This window comes from Patella vulgata, chromosome 2 (genome assembly GCF_932274485.2).
Source record: "Patella vulgata chromosome 2, xgPatVulg1.2, whole genome shotgun sequence".
NCBI lineage: Eukaryota > Metazoa > Mollusca > Gastropoda > Patellidae > Patella > Patella vulgata.
The window spans coordinates 44,637,096-44,652,365 of record NC_065880.2 but is presented as its reverse complement, the minus strand read 5'-3'; the positions used below and the strand labels follow the sequence as shown (position 1 = coordinate 44,652,365).

Genomic DNA, 15,270 nt, shown 5'->3' with positions numbered 1-15,270 from the left:
GTAAATATTATTTCAAGCATTTCAATTGTGATTGTTACTAATCAATTCTAACTTTCTTACAAGATGATAAATAATAGTACAAATCGGACACATAGGCTCTGCTTGAATTGTCCATACCAGCGCATACCGACTGACTACACACAGTTTGGCAGTTTCCGCGGCGCGTGACATGATTTAACCGAGAGTCGACAAAGGTTCAGCTGCGACGTACGTCGAATGGGCCGCTTTGTCGGCAGCGTCGAACACCGTTGCAAGACGGTGAACATGTCAACGAGATAAAATTCACGTTATTTAGGAATGCCATAAAACACCAATGTGTTGATGTTGAATTGGAGCTTCGTAAAATCAGATGTTCATATGTCGGTAATATAAGTAATAATATTATTATTTTGCGAGCACTTACTTATAGTCATGCTTTTTAGGAATACTGTATATGATTAAAACATGTCATGTTACCGGTAGAATATTATAATATTATCCAACGCCATATTTGTTGTTTATCAGCCGGGTCTCTTGATTTGCTTTGATACGGTAACCTGACCGGCATACGCCGTGGTAGAGATCGGCTCGCCCATGGGCGAGCAAATCAAGTAGGCCCTAAAAAGACATGAAAACACCCGCTAAAAAAATGAGAAATACAAATGTTTATCAAAGTTCCTACCCCCCCCCCTCACTTATACTCCCATGACCCTTGCTTGGTGTACGGCACAATCAAATCTTTTGAATCGTATTTAAGTTAAACTAAAATATCGGGTAATGGTTGACTTGACCTACAATCAATCAAGGTGAATTAGTTATCTGATTCCTTATAGATACTCAGACAGAAAACAGGATTGAACTAGATTTGAGGAAATTGACAAGGTCCGATTGGTGATGTCCATTGTTAATCTACGCCATTTGTAAAAGTCATATTAACAAACACAATAAGTATCAGTTAAAGCTCGAAGACTTCATAAGCTGTCATTGGGGAAAGTAAAAGTTGCCCTGGACAATATTAACCTTAAATCACCCGGATTATCAGCATATAAATGAGATTAAGTATAGAACTAGCCTGGGACTTAAGAAAGTATAAGATAACTAGTTACTGTTGTACTGAGATTAAATCAACAATTTTATGTTACTGTTTCCACTAATATAGACCAATTTACTATTCGTATTTAGTAATGACTTTGTTTGCTGATTGAAATAAACTGCAATAAAATTTGTATCTTCAAAAAGGGAATACGCCTTTACCAACAGCTGTGGCTTTGCGGTAAATGGAAAGATTATATTGTCGTTGTCATTGTGCTAAAACATTGAAAACATTGAATATTGATTAATACCCGTTTTTTATCTAAGCTGCCATAGTTAAGCGGTCATTTCTAATAAAAACGGGAATACATTTACCCCGACAGTTTAAATAATTTCAGATTGTTAAATCTTGAAATGTTTTTGTCAAAATGAACGGGTGAAAAGAGATTAATGCCTAAGACAGTATTTCAGCAATTAATCCTACAAATATATTATGGCGACCATACTGGATCTCAATCTGATTAAAACACAGATCCTACTTCGTTTCGTTGTTTATAGTTCAAAATTTCGTTTTATTTGTCTTTACTACACTTCAACCTGGAAGAGCTGTTATCATTGACGTGTTCTGGATGATATAAGGGATTAGCCAATGAAACAGTCTGTTACGGCGAGCTTTTGGTGTGGGGTGCACGGAACTGTGGATAATCCACTAGAAACATCAATGCTGATTGGTTAATCTAAAGTCTGACGTCATAGGGCCAAAAGTCGCTCGAGTGACCTCTGACGCGACTTCCCAAAACTATTGGTCAGATCGAAAGTATAAAAAACGAAACGAAATATAGATCTGTATTTTAATTAGATTGACTGGATCTTGAAGATTTCCGCCATGTAAAAACCTATATCTACCAATAGCTCAGCTTCTAAAACATTTAGGATTGCAATCTTTATGTCTAAACCTACACTCGGCATCGACTGTCAACACACACCAGCAGCGCCACCTATAAGTTTCAATGATTCTTTTCATAGGCCTCTTTTTAATCCGACTGGATCCAACCCAGTAAATTATCGACCGTTGATATTTTGATTTTTTTTATCTTAATTAAATGGTAAAAAATCAATATGGGAACATTTCAGCCGCTAAAAATTTGATATTTTTTGAGAGAAAAAAACAAAACAATGAAAGAAAATCGTTTATTTTAGTGCATATTTTCTGCTCATTCAAACCACATCAATGAAGACCTGAAAATTTCAAAACTAAACAAATATGAAAGCAATGGGGGAAAAAAACATTGTTCTTTTTTTCTATCGTGCACATTCTTCTACACATCCAATGCTCTTCAACAAAGGACTTAAAATATTTTTAAAGGAAGTATTTAGTAACAATCGATCGTCTTGAACATCCAAATTAAACGTACTATACAGAAATATTCTTTACTGTGTGGAATAATATAAAAACAAGCACTGCACTATTGACATGAACAGGTAGTGACAGTGATAGATAGACACAGACGCAACATGTCGAAACATATTTATTGTTATCTAACTAACTGCATATATTTACTCAATGATTTAACACAGTAGTACATCACATGCTTTGTGTCGACTGATTTACTAAGCAGTTGTTACAGACAGTTCAAGAGATCAAGAAGATAAAAGTCCCTTTCAATTGTAAAATGTATTCATTTAAAGTCAAACTTATTTAACAGCACGTTAGTACATCTTTTGTGTTATTTGTAAATCTAGAAATAGAAACAATTTTACTGAGTGGAATAGAAGACTAATTATCTTTAACGAAGTTGATAAATTCGGTCACACATGCTCTATAAATAAATAAGAACCATGCTGCACTGAAGTGTCCAATTAGGAAGACCCATCTTTTATCCTAACTTTGATTTTTCTAGGAGAGATGTTTTAAATACTAAATTATTATATATATTTTTTTTTCATATTAAATTCTACATTAAAGATACATTATGGGAGATTCGGTAACGAGTTGGCAGTTCTCACTATAATAGTTAAAAACTAGATAACGTAAAGGCAATTTGCTGAAAATTTCATTCAAATTGATCCACTATGAACCGAAAACTAAGCGAATGAAATTTCTGCCTAGCCTCGGTCATCATGACTAAAGTCAGTACGATAAACTGCATAGTCTGGATTATCTATTTAATCGTTTAATCGAGAAGGAAAGTTATGCAGTAAATCGGCTCTCAATCCACTAAAGATCGCAGGCTAGCGAAGCCATCTAGAGTTGATTATGGTCTGGATAAGTTAATTAATGTCTAATTAATAATTTAGATAACATTTCAGGCCTAAAGAGAGACCTGCAATAGACAGATAAATAGCTCTTGCATAATGTATGTTTAACAAGACAAAGGGGAAAAGTTTGGTTATTTACATGAAAAATATAATTATTATCGATTTGGAAATGTCTGGCATGTAATTGATATTTTAATGTATCTGAAATTAACTTAGAAGGCCTTAAGTGTGACGAAGGTTATATGTTGTGTTATTAGTTAATAATAACAACAACCAGCCTACTGTTTTATGACAAAAAGCAATGCACTTGGGGGGAAATTGAGTTAGATTCGCACGGATGTCACTACATATCAAATATTAAAATTTGTCTCGACACTTTTCAGAATGAAAATTACTCTAAATGGGAAGTCGTGAAACGGACCTATTACAAAATTTCCAAAGATTGTCTCCGAAGACTACATTCTTTATCGAATTATTTTTAAACAAAAAACACACATTATTCTGTAAGAGATAAATGCGTTTAGTCTTGCCCTCTAGACCAGTGTCAATATTTAAAAACATATATAACGTAGGATCTTGCTAAAAGATGACAAATATAAATTACAAGACTTGAGGCGACGTTGTGGGTCAAAGGAGAATTGATAATTCATATTAATAAAACATAAAAAATATAGGATCAATTTTCGAAATAATTTTATAACTTTTCTAACAAATTGTTTAAAATCATGAGATAGTAAACTGTTTTGTTTGTTTTGATTTGTTTTTTTTTTGGGTTTTTTGGGGGTTTTTTTACGGTTCTTCGGGAATAGGTAGTATCGGGTAAAGATGATTTTCATCAATATAGCAAAAATAGCTTCAGGGTCAATGCCCATAGCTGATTGATTATTGATCAAAGTAGTATCATACTCGTACCCACTCGTGTCAGTTTTTGAAAAGCATATTGTATCAAATCAGATATTTATTGCGCTTTAAATAAAGTCCATATCTGAGTATTCACATCAAGAAATCTAACCAATACATAGAAATAACTGTATTTATAAACTACACACTTAGGTAAATGGATCAACTATTCGCAATAGTTGACCGTCGACATATGTCTTGATTTTATATACACTACCTGTTGTATATCTATATTACATGAGTTGTAACACTAGGAAACTGTCATTAGCTGATCAATATCAATTTATTTATGTAGAGGCTTTTAGTATATTAATTACTAATGCACATTACTTACTGGTTTTATTTAACGAAAGTCTATATATAAATGTTTAATATGAAAACATTATTGTAAACACCATTTATAGTAACATTGTGTTTGATGATTTCTTAAACAAACGTGTAATGTAATAATTCTATACCATCTAGAGGCTGATTAAAGTGTGTAAGCAAAAGAAACGATTTATTGAAAATTTGATGCGTAACACATAATCATTTTTGTGTTGTAGTCATTTATACGCTGATTTGAAAAGATGTAGGTTGTAGGGAGGGGGTGATGCCCTAGTAGTCTAACCGGAATTAGTTTAATTATCTATACTAGTAAAAATAAGGAAAATGGTCGCCTGTCTAAATCTGCGGGTATCATAGTGTATTCTGGTTTCTCTTTTTAGTAGGTTTTGCGATCACATACTGTTACGTTACGTTCAAATAAAGTATAATAATAAAATGACTAGTATTTAGGTATTGATTTAATTAAATCATATTGTTTGCGGTGTGGGTATATGATTACATTTAAAATTTTAGGTCCACAGACAGAGAAAAATTGAGATACAACTGATACTGTGTTCGGCAGTTAAAGCCAATACCGTTAATATTTCGAAACGAAATTTAATGTATAGATCCTATCCAAACGGAAATATAAAACGCACCATATTAAAAGAGTGCAATATTTTACTTTGACCTACGCTAAACTGCTTTATATCAGTGTCGAATATTAAAAGTAAGAAACTAATGTAACATTGTTTATCTGTATGGGTGATAGACAACAAAACTTAGTAACCGGATATTATATTATCAAGAGGGGATCTCTACGAGTGGTATAAAGGCGACTATAACAAACATATCTTACATTTTTGACGGTAACTCGTGTTCATTTATTTTATAATCCTATATTATATTCTCAGCTGGAATTAAAAATTTATAACCTGATCAATGACATTAATAGTCTCCCATCGTTTGTTTATCATATCCTTACCTTAGAACCAATGTTTGAGGAATATATGGCAAATGATAGACAACCTAATTCTCACAAATCTAGACAGGTACATTACCAAATCAATCCCCGTTCCTGATTGGTGCCTCGGGTGACATAAAGTAGCGTACAATTAATTAACAGTTACTTTTAGGAACCTGGATATTGCATTTGTGCAAGTAATAAGTTTTGAGGCAATTGTTCATTGAGGTCGTGGGGGCTGCTCATTCGGGTAAATCGTTAGATTTCTCCCACCCATCCCGATTTATCGATTCCATTTATTCATATCTGTGCTCATATTTATTAAGATAACTCAAATGCAATAGTTGTGTCTGCCAAACAGATGAAAATAATATGCAACATCCGTATTATACTCTTTTTATCCATGCCATAAATATCCAGATTCTTGAGGAAAAGCATTAGATTGCATATTTTGGTAAGTGTGTATGTTATACAAGATCAGAAACCTGTAAGGCGTGAATAAATCTTCTATTTTTGTAATACTATAATATTCATTTCTAATTGTTAAGTAGCTCGATTTCAGGTATACTGACAGGCAGATATTTATGAGAGAACAAGGAAGTATGTATTGTGTCAAATACGGCAGAATAGTCATAACTTCCCCTTTGATCAGATTTCATTATAGATTAGGATTACGATCAATCAACTATATTTTAGAAAAGTGCCAATGTTCATTTTGCTAAAAGAGGACATTTCTGATTAAATACTCAGATTAGGTAATTGGTTACTCGTGCATGTTCACCTGCATTCAATTAAATAGCACACATTTATACAGAGTAATCATTATGATTATCATCTGGAAATTGATTTATTTTGTATCCAGTCAGATTAAATTACACACCTAATCTGTTTCATACCCAATGCTGCTATATTTATATAATCCTTATACAGAGAGAGAGAGAGATGAGGTTTAACGTCCACTGGACACAAACTATGTCATTTCGGAACTAACATTATGGTTCAATTTTATTTCAATAATTTGCTGGCGCGTAGGGCTTTTAGCAGTGGAGGTTGGGGTTAGGGGGCAACCAGGTGACCCGAAGAAAATCCACCACGCCACTTGACTCAATGACAGACCTTATGATCCAACACGCACGCGTTAACCATTCGGCCACTCAACGCCCCAATGCATTATACAACAGCGAAATCTGCCATGCGGTCATTTTGTCTAACTTCAAATGTTATATAAGTTATCAAATGGGTATTTATTCACACAAGCCCATAATCGACTTTGTTGACCATCGGGTGGTCGTAATATTTAATACATTAGAGCAACCGCGTCATGTAATAAGTTAACGTTAAATTAAATAATCGAGACTACCTTGTCAAGACTTCGGGTTATAATCCCCACTTCGCTTAGAATAAAGTAATTGAACTTATAGCAAGAACGGCCAGCTCTTTATCTAAATCTTACATAATACATCTTTGAGGCTAAAAGCATTTAGCTGTTATTGTTCAATTGTATGACTGGCTTGATTTGGAGCCTTGTGGTTAATCTGATATCGAAACTAACAGCATTTCTTCGAGAAAGAATTACAGAGCTTGAGGTAGCTGCCAAGTTCGAGGAAATATGCTTCTGTGCATTTATTAACCAATTTTTTCATGCCGTAAAATATATCTGAGACTGCCTCTGAAAGATTATACTCCTGAATGTGTGAATATTCCTAAAAAAGTTGTTACGAAGCATTGCTTTTGCTTTAATGATTTGTTGCAGGGGCGCACCAGATAGTAAGTTGTATTCTTCGGCCGGATGATATATTTTCTACTTAGCATAAAACTGGTTCCTATAGACTTCATGTATCGAATTTCCAATTGTAGTTCTGCTTTTAAAGAAATATTACTGCAGGGACAGATCCTGTTGAGACTATACAAAAAGCTACAAGGAACTGTAGTTAGTGGCGGCTAACTAAATTTTGATTGTCATTTCCTTCAACTACCACGGGCTGAAAAGTGTTATTTTAGATAAACATAGTAATTTAGAAGATTGAACCAAAATTATGTAGATAAGATAATCTCTTTATTTCAATGTTGCTATAGTAGAATGTCTTTGCTCGAGTCTTGACAATGCAATAACATTACAATGCAAAGATAGCAATTGCATTTGTTCTTAGTGTCCACCTAGACAAAAGTCCCATCTACGCATATTTTATTTTATTAACTTACTGCTAGCCGATTATTATGACACCTACGCCATCAGTTTACCTACTGTGTTATGTCTGGCCGATTATATCTACATTAAGTCTATGCAACGATATCAATGCATTCTGCTCATAAATTACAGTCAGATTGGTAAATCTGGAATATATCCCTCAGGTCAAAATCCAATTCACTGATGAAATATTTGGGAGGTTAATAACGACTAACCCAGCTTCTTTATATCTACAATACACACATTATAATGTAACATCCAAATCAAGAATATCTTAAGACCACCATTAGTGAATATTAAAGATAAGGAACTAAAGTAAACTTTAAATATCTGATTTTATCTATGCTTAATGTGTAGGGCCTATTATATAAAATTTATCTTGATATGGACGGAATATAGCAACACGTAGCGGCCATATAATGTTAAAATTCTGACGTTAAGTGATACATCTGATAATGTTTATACTCTCAGTCGGAACCTTTTAAAATACAGTATGTAAGATAAAGAGTTTGCCCTGTTTACAATAATAGTTAAAAAAGAGATAATAAAAATGAATATATTGAATATCTCAGTCAAATTACTTTATTCTGAGCGAAGTTATGAGTGTTTGAAGTTTTGAAAGATAGTCTCGATAATCAATTTGTGCGATAATAAACAAAGTCTCGGTTATCCATTTTAAAACGAAATTAGTAAATGGTGCGGGTGCTGTACTCCATTCAATATCATGGTCATCGGGAGATCATGTGTAGTTACTGGCTTGTGTGAATAAATGCGTCATTAATAATTTATATAACATTTGAAGCTGCAATAAGCAGATTTAGTTCAAAACCTAATGCATCTTTAAATATCTAAAACATTAAAACGCTCCTAATATCCTAGTTTATGTCCGACAATTGGTCAGATGGAGAATTTTGTTTGCTTAACAATCGAATTCAGCAGTTGGCAAAACATTGATTCTCAATAGACAGATGAGTTACAGGTGGGGTCTTCTGGTAGATGCTTTGTATAACTGATAAATGATTAACAGTATACGTTTCTTCTCGGGAAAACTGAACCCCGTATGTTGTAGACTGTGCACCAAGGCTAATCTTTAGATGGATGAACGTATAAGTAATTCTCTGTCTGCTAATAATTATTTCAGTTTCCATAGCCAATTATCAGGAAACATAATTTAAGGGCGTGTGGCTCTATTCTTTGGAACCTTAAAATACATCTATTATACGAAAATGGGTCTAAAAGCACATATCAATGTAACATGGATGTATATAAAGTTGAACGACAGTTGTTCGCGTCTGCTTAGTCCATTCTACACCTTTTTATACGCCCACATTTTCATGTGGACGTATATTGTCGTCGCCCCTGTCCGTCCACCCGGACGTCCGTCCACAATTTATTTGTGGACACTCTACAGGTCACAATTTTATTCGATTTTGATGAAACTTAAAATATAGGTCTATCTCCCAAAGATCTCGGTTCCTGTCGATATTAGCATATATCGGACCATCACTTCATGGATTATGGCCCCTGATTATACGAAAAATCACGATTTTAGATTGTGGACACCCTAGCGGTCACAATTTGCATCTGATTTTGATGAAATTTGAAATGCATGTTTATAACCGAAAGATCTTGGTTCATCTCGATATTTGCGCATATCGGATCGTAATTTCCTGATTTATGACCCCTGATTGTACGAAAAATCACGTTTTTAGCTTGTGGTCCCTCTAGAGGTCACAATTTTTATCCGATTTAAAAATAAAAGTTTGAATATATCAACGTTACACGCTAATGATGGTTGAGTTCGAATTTCGTGAAAATCGGACCAAAACTGCCGGACAAAATGGCCACCCCTCGTATGCAAATAGTGTATATATGGTATATCAAGGTTGTGGACCCTCTAGAAGTCACAATTGTGATCCGATTTTGATGAAACTTGACATATATCTTTATAACCCAAATATCTTGGTTGCGTCGATATTCGCGCATATCGGATCATAACTTCTTGAATTATGGTTCTTGATTGCACGAAAAATCGCTTTTTATTTTAGCTTCTTCTCTATCCATCTCTTGCAAAATGTGGGAGTATCTTGCATGGCAAACGCTTGTTTTATTATCGTTTTGCGGTTTGTTAATCAGCCATCACTAATGACTTCTGCATTGTCTTGTAGGATACGTTTTTGTTTGTTCATTATAAATAGCGCCCGAAACCATATTTTCACCCCAAGATAGCAACATCAATATTGATTAAAATGATCAATATTGAATTTTTAATTCCAAATATTATGTAAAATATTAAGTTAGGAGTTAAGCTCCTTTAAGACAACTACGCTGTAAATACGAGGTAAATATGCTATGATAATGTATCGTGTTAATAACGATTATCAGGCAACATAGCTTCAGATTTCATTTAAGATTACAGTCAAATGTATATTTAGAATTTGTCGGTGTTTATTTAGATAAAACTAGAAAAATTGATTAATGATTAAATAAGTCAGCTTATATAATCGGCTACTCGTGCATGTTCAATGGGAGCTACAGTGACGAAGTGGGTAAGACGATGGCTAGCTAGCCTGGGGGTCGCGTGTTCGATCCCTGCATTGGCCTGGACAGTTCATCGGGTATTTCCGGCTTGGTTTCCCCTTGTCACTGGTGCAGGACGGAGGGCCTGACAAGGACAGCTGTCTAGTCTTTCGGATAGGACGAAACACCGAGGTCAAGCGTACACATTGGCGTGCAGGTAAAATATCCCTTGGCAGTTGGAATTCGATAAAAGAGTAGTCCACAGTGCCTCTGCCCGGGCAAAATTTCCCTCATAGCACACTGTATGGCTTATGCCCGTCTTTATTAGCCCAGTTTTCGAATCCCCGGTTGTACGTGACAAGGAGTAGGGTCGCCTGTCCAATCTCGTGGGTTTTCTCCGGGTCCACCGGTTTCCTCCCACTGCTAAAGACCCCTACGCGCAAGCGAAATATTGAAATAAAATTAAACCATATGTTAGTCCCGAAATGACCTAGTTTGTGTCGCGTGGACGTTAAACCCCATTCCTCTCCCTCCCCGATTAGCCCAGTTGGAGCAGAACAGTAGGACGTTAAACCCCATTTCATTTCATTTGTGTGCATGTTCAATAGCATTTGATTGGACAGGCCACTGTTTTTCGGATCATTAATATTATCATCTGGAAATTTCGCCATTTTGAATCCAGTCAGATTCAGTTATATTCCTCAGATCAGATTAAGTAATTTTCCTGGCACTTCTTCTCACATGATTTCTTCATTAAAGTAATTTATATAAACTGGTGCTTAATTGGGACAAGCAAATCAATACATTCATTCCTAATCTAAGACATATTAAATAATTCCGCAAATAGCTACCACATAGATGTATATTACTGTTTTAATGGCAAAACGTCACGCGGTTTCAATGCTGTTTTCAACATATATCGTGGGTCAGATATGCTACAAATCGATCCTAGCATGTTCCACACAGCCTAATATTACCACCACGCCCCCGCACACATATATAAATATTGTTTTTTGGGGCCCGGACGTGATTTTGTTCCTCATGATTTGGACTCAAGTTGAGTCCGACATGGCCGTCGTATATAATTAACCCATTTCATTCACAGCCGGACGACTAAGCTACTTGTATTTAGACGTATATGTTGCATGGCTGTACGTGCTGTAGTGTGAAATTAACATTTATTTATCTGATAAACCGAGTTGACGAAATATTTATTAGGGGATTTGATGAAGTCCTTCAATAAGTGCCCATAAATTTCTTATAGGTTTGTACCGTGTGACGGATGGATAGTATTGGAGACCAACAGTTGTACAGACAAAATACTTTTCTTCGTTCTTCAGCAAGGATATGTTAGTTAGCAAAACAGGCCTTTCTTCCGTCTGGAAAGCTATATGGTGGTTCAGGGTTTCCAGTTTATGTTTGCCTTGTCACTGGAGCAGGGCGCAGGTCCTGGTAAGAAACAGCGTCTATTCAATCGGTTGGTATGAAAACGTTGGCCGGGCAAAATTTTCCATCATAGCACACTGTATGGCGTTTGTCCATCATCATTAGCCGGAATGGTGCACAAAACTGACACGTTAACCCCTGTTAAAAATAAATATAAAATTACAGTGAAAACACTAAATTTACCTCAAAGTTATTTTACACTCACGGTAAATTGACATGCTGTTTGTAAATCTAAATCTACCACTTAGGTGTAAATTTACAAGTCAGTGTTAAAATACAGTCAATTTACTGGCCACTTTCTGCCAGTCAATTTACGGTAAAAATACACAAATATTATTTACAGTGAGGTCGATTGTGGGATTTTAGAGCCTAGTTCCCAGGGGCGTACATATCGATTTTCTTTGAGGAGGGGGGGGGGGTGTTTCGCAAAAATGAGACCGACTGATACACTGACCCCTAATACGGGTCCGAGGGCATGCTTCCTGGGTGGCCGAATGGTTAACGCGTGTGCGTTGAATCAGAAGGTTAGCCATTGAGTCAAATGGCGTGGTTTCGATACCCGCTTGTACGTGACAATGAGTAGGGCAGCCTGTCCGACCTCGTGGTTTTTTTTGGGTCCTCCGGCTTCCTGTCACTGCTGAAGACCCCTACCCGCAAGCGAATTATTGAAATAAAATTGATTCATATATTAGTCCCAAAATGAACTAGTTTCTGCTGAGTGGACGTTAAACCCCATTGTAGGCAGTGTGCATATTTTTAATTTCACAAATAGTACATCAAATTAATTTTGAGTAACACAGATTAATGTTCGCCTTATGTTATAAAGAAAGCCAGAATTTTGATTTAGTGTGACTCAGATGCGTACCGCAGTTAAAGGGAGGTAACAACTATGTTAAATTTCACCATCTCGGTATTCATTTGTAGTTCGTCTAAATATAGCAATTCTCTCTTTCTCTTTTAGAATAGATTAGAATAGTTTATTCTGTAATATAGGTACAAGGTCAAAAGTTACAAACATAACATATGTATAACAATATTTACATCATAAATCATAAATTGGTGATATTGCAAATAGATTACATAAATAATATATAATGTAAGAACAGGTTTGTTAGATCAAACTTTTACGATAGTTTGTAACATTATAGATATACATAAAAATTGAGGACAATATGAGGATCACTGAATAGACGCATTGCATAAAACTTGCCAAATGTTTTTATTGTCTATTTGTGACCACATCTCCAACTTTACCTGAGCAATAAGGCTCCTTCCCAAACACAGAATTGAACCCAGGAAATGTTCTCAAAAACGCACGCTGACATTTCGCACGTCATCGAAACAAAGTTTTCCAGCATGACAACACCCGTGCCCATATCGCCAGAGTTACTCGGGACGTTCTCTAGCAGAACAGTGTCAACGTTATGCACTGGCCAGCCCTTAGTCCGGACTTAAACCCGATTAATCATCTTTTGGATGAAATTCAGAGGAGACTAAATAACGTCGTACCGAGACCAAACACAGCCGATGGATTGCACCATGCATTTCTTAGAGTGTGGTTCAAGGTGCCAATGGCGTTCATCAATCGTCTGGTGCACTCCATGTACAGACGCTGCGCTGCTGTTATTGATACTCGCGTTGGACACACCAGATACTGATGTATAGACTGTGTACAGACTCTAAACCTTCTCGTAATGCCTTGAAATTGTGATGAATTAATCACTTATGACTCAACATACAGTTCACAAAAAATTGCTTTGATCCATTTAGTAAGTCGTTTTCTAGAATGATTTTCCCCCAATATATTCATTTTCAAAAGCAAAACCAAATCCTAAAGAGTTTAAAATAGTTCTAACTTGGATACCCAATTTGTTCTTCCTACCTGGATGATTGTCTTAACATAAGGACACTTGTTTTGGGTATCTTTCAATAGGCATAGACATTAGTTTACACCAATATAAGATAACACATAATAAATACTTAAAGAGTTCTTCCACATTCCCCTAAGGTGACAACATTTGGTGAACTCTTGCTTATTCCTAATATAAACTTGCAAAATTTATTATGTAGTTTTTTCTATTTCTGGTCTATATTCTACAGCCCATAATTCGCTACAATATCAAATATTTTTAAACACTCTTTCATCCCTAAACTTGTTTTTTTTTTATTAAACTTTTTTATAGGCATCAAGGCCTTTTCCGCTTTGATTGATAAATTATGTATATTGATGCCCTAGTTTAATCTGGAAGAAACTATTAGTCCTAGATAACTATAATAGGTTACAGTTTCTATTCATTGATTATCTATAACTCATTTTTCATAGTGTTTAATTATGCAATTATCCCCTATTGCTTAGTCATTTCTGTTGATTTTTTGGTCTTTATTACTACAAATAGCCTAACACGTCACAATCATCTGATAAATCTATTGAAGGGGTTTGCCTATCTTCCTTTTCTAAGCCAGGACAAAAGAAGGAATCTATAAGCAATTTCCCAAATTCATGTCAGCTTAATGCCTGATCCTTCTCCACAAAATCATAAATATTTACCAACACCTAAAAAAAATAATTACCGGTAGTCTTCTTCGAAATCAGACACCGATTTCAACACGAAAAGAAGATGTAATTGTCGAATATAATTGCCGTGTGCATCACGTCACTAATGACTGATGTGATGGCTCATGACTCCTGTGGTATTGTTTTTACAGCGTTTGGGCTACTGGTCTGAGTAAAGTTATAGATACATAAACTAAGCTGCTGGTAAGCGTATTGATATCTGCCTGACAACGTATGTCATCTGGGAAACAACTTGCGGCCTCCTACCCATCATTACTAATACTAAACATTAAATAACAGAAACCTGAAAAAAAGACTTTGAAGGCAGATCACCATTAATTTTCACACTGAATTTTCTTCTATTAGTACGACCATAATTAACACTAAATTCAATGGGTAAATAGATGGTGGTCTGAATCCATGTACGCATATCGAGGTTATCTCCCCTGTTGCTATAAAATACTAACCGGTCACTTTGAATTCCACGTGAAGGCTACTTCGTGCCATGTGCGTTGATCGAGGGGGTGGGTGTCATCCCCATTTTTTAATTTTGTGATCGGTTTGTCGTTCGTAAACCCAGTGACCGATGAGGTCCTAGCAAATTTTAATGTTGTTGGAAATATATGATTCAAGTAGTTTTAAAGAGAATGTTGGGGGGGGGGGGGTATCCGGGAACAGGATAATGTATTATTTTTTTTATAATTCAGCGCACATCGCGAAATGAGTCTCAAAAATCAAACTAGCGATGGTTGCGGTCCAGTTTGTCTTCCATCTTTTTCCTTCATTTTAAAATCATATTTTCCAATTCATTTGATTGCCGGTCATTTCTTCACGGGGGATTTCTTGACATCCAGCATGTAACTGAGAGACAGGAATAATTCGGGACTACTTAAACGTACTTCAGTGGTTGGGAGCCACGTTTAACCCCATTTAATTTCGCTTCAGAGGCATTAGAAACACAACGTGAGAAATATTGTATTAAACATACCTTTCACTATATTATAAGAAATACATTTATATCCAATATGTTTATCCTTGTATGCTCATTTTCCGCTATTCATTGTTACAACAAATATACGGAAGATTATGAGATGGATTGAACTATTAACATGTCTGTGAGAT

General features: G+C 35.4%; 1 protein-coding gene across 4 annotated transcripts in view; it reads right to left on the bottom strand.

Annotated features, from left to right (window-relative positions):
- Positions 1 to 15,270, bottom strand: part of LOC126811572 (RYamide receptor) — a 265,432-nt gene that overhangs the window by 213,001 nt on the left and 37,161 nt on the right. For 2 of the 4 annotated variants that reach the window (XR_008786036.1, XR_007675647.1), the window contains one exon: positions 4,554 to 11,732. The exons of 1 other annotated variant lie outside the window; for it this stretch is intronic. The gene's annotated coding sequence lies outside the window, so the exon portion shown is untranslated. Of the gene's footprint in view, positions 1 to 4,553; positions 11,733 to 12,459; positions 12,577 to 15,270 lie in introns of those variants that run through there. One more of the 4 variants, XR_007675648.1, reaches the window with a different exon arrangement.